We start from the raw sequence: 2,018 nt of genomic DNA on the forward strand, positions 1-2,018 counted from the left end.
CCTAGAATGAAATACTTCCAAATGCTAATAACACTGGAGTTCTCTGCGTGGTGGGTACATTTTATTCCTCTTGCTGAAGGTATTTTCCACAAGTATTGTTTCTAATAAAAGAGTAAACATTTTGTGCATTTTTTCAATGAAGATTGGTCTTCCTACATGAGTTGTTCTCAGGCAAGCACTGATAGGAGTCTGAATCCTTGAGCAGACAGCCGCAGGATTCCAGGCCTGAGGGGACCTGCGGGCCAGCTAGCTCAGTGCTGTTCCCAGGCTTACGCTGAGTGTGGGACAGCAGGGCCTCAAACTAGTGGAGTGGGTCAGTAGCAGCACTTGAAAAAATTGGGGCGCCTGCGTGGCTCAGTGGGTTAAGCATCTGCCTTTGGCTCAGGTCATGATCTCAGGGTCCTGGGATCCAGCCCCTCATTGGGCTCTCTGCTGGGCGGGGAGCCTGCTTCCCCCACTCTCTCTGCCTCCCTCTCTGCCCACTTGTGATCTCTATCTCTCTCTGTGTGTCAAATATATAAATAAAATCTTTTTTTAAAAAAGTAGATTAGAATAAGTTTTTGAAAAAAAATTATGTGTGTGCCTGTGTAGTGACGACTACAACATGAACTATATTTTTATATAGGTTGTAGTTTGAAAAAAAAAAATTGAGGGGTGCCTAGGTGGCTCAGTCAGTTAAGCCTCTGGCTCTTGATATCTACTCAGGTCATGATCTCAGGGTCGTGAGATCAAGTCCCACACCAGGCTCTGCGCTGGGCATGGAACCTGCTTAAGATTCTTTCCCTCTTCTTCTATCCCAACCCCCACCCCTGCTTGTTCTCTCAAAAAAAAAAAAAAAGTGAAACATAGTACTCTATAGTAACACCACCAAGGGCTGCCCAGCCCTAGCTGAGCCCAATGATGGGGAACTCACTACCTTTGTGCTAGTTTCTGGCAAACAAACTGTTGGACAGATTTCCTTGTATTTAACAAAATCTGGCTTCTCTTCATGCCCAGTCACCGCCAACCCCCTTCCTCCGGGCAGCACCTGAGGCCTTGAGGGCAGCTCCACGACACGCCTGAGTCCAGGCCGCGGCCCTCTCCTCAGCTCTTTAACCACTCTCTACTTCCAGGTTTTGAGGCCCTTGCTTTCCACTGCCTCTTCTGAAGTCATCGTCTCTCCACCTGGTTCATGAAACGTGACACACACAACCCTCTCCCGGATGGAGGCCATCTTGCTCATTAACTGGTCCATGAATTCCTTCAGTGACCATTCAGTGAGCACCGCTGTGTGCTGGGCTCTGTACTGGGAATAGGAGGGAGGCCCAGAGAGTAAGCCCCAGCTGCCCCCATGGGGAGACCCCGTCTGGTGGGGAGAGGAGCGGTGATTACGCTATGATCCCCATGAGGGCAGGATGAGGGCAGGATGAGGGCCAGCTGGGCTCCCATTCACTGAAGGCCCACAGCCCGCAGCGTCCCTTCAGCTGAGTGGAGGGAAGCCAGCCTCTGGGCCCACGCAGGCCTCACCTGCTCCCTGCCTTCTTGCTCCTCTGGGCCTCAGCCAGCTCCCGATGGGGCCGGTCTCTCCAGCAGGCAGCCCCAGGCTGCACACACCTTTCCCCTGCCTGTCTCCCACCAGCAGACACCCAAAGGCTCAGGTGGGCGAATAAACCGGAACCATCCGCACAAGAGAAAAAGGACTTGCTGCTCGCCCTAAAGCTCTATGCCCTCTCTTTTGTGCTGCTTGTATCATTTGTCTTGTCATTTTCCTAAGCTACCATTTACTGAACATCTACTGTGTTTGGCATTTTGATATATTATCCTTAATCACTGGACTTTTTTTTTTTTTTTTTTAAGATTTTATTTATTTGTGGGACGCCTGGGTGGCTCAGTTGGTTGAGCAGCTGCCTTCGGCTCAGGTCATGATCCCGGCGTCCTGGGATCGAGTCCCACATCGGGCTCCTTGCTCATCAGGGAGCCTGCTTCTTCCTCTGCCTCTGCCTGCCATTCTGTCTGCCTGTGCTTGCTCTCTCTCCCTG

This window comes from Enhydra lutris, unplaced genomic scaffold, assembly GCF_002288905.1.
Source record: "Enhydra lutris kenyoni isolate GAN:26980312 unplaced genomic scaffold, ASM228890v2 scaffoldscaffold39, whole genome shotgun sequence".
Taxonomy (NCBI): domain Eukaryota; kingdom Metazoa; phylum Chordata; class Mammalia; order Carnivora; family Mustelidae; genus Enhydra; species Enhydra lutris.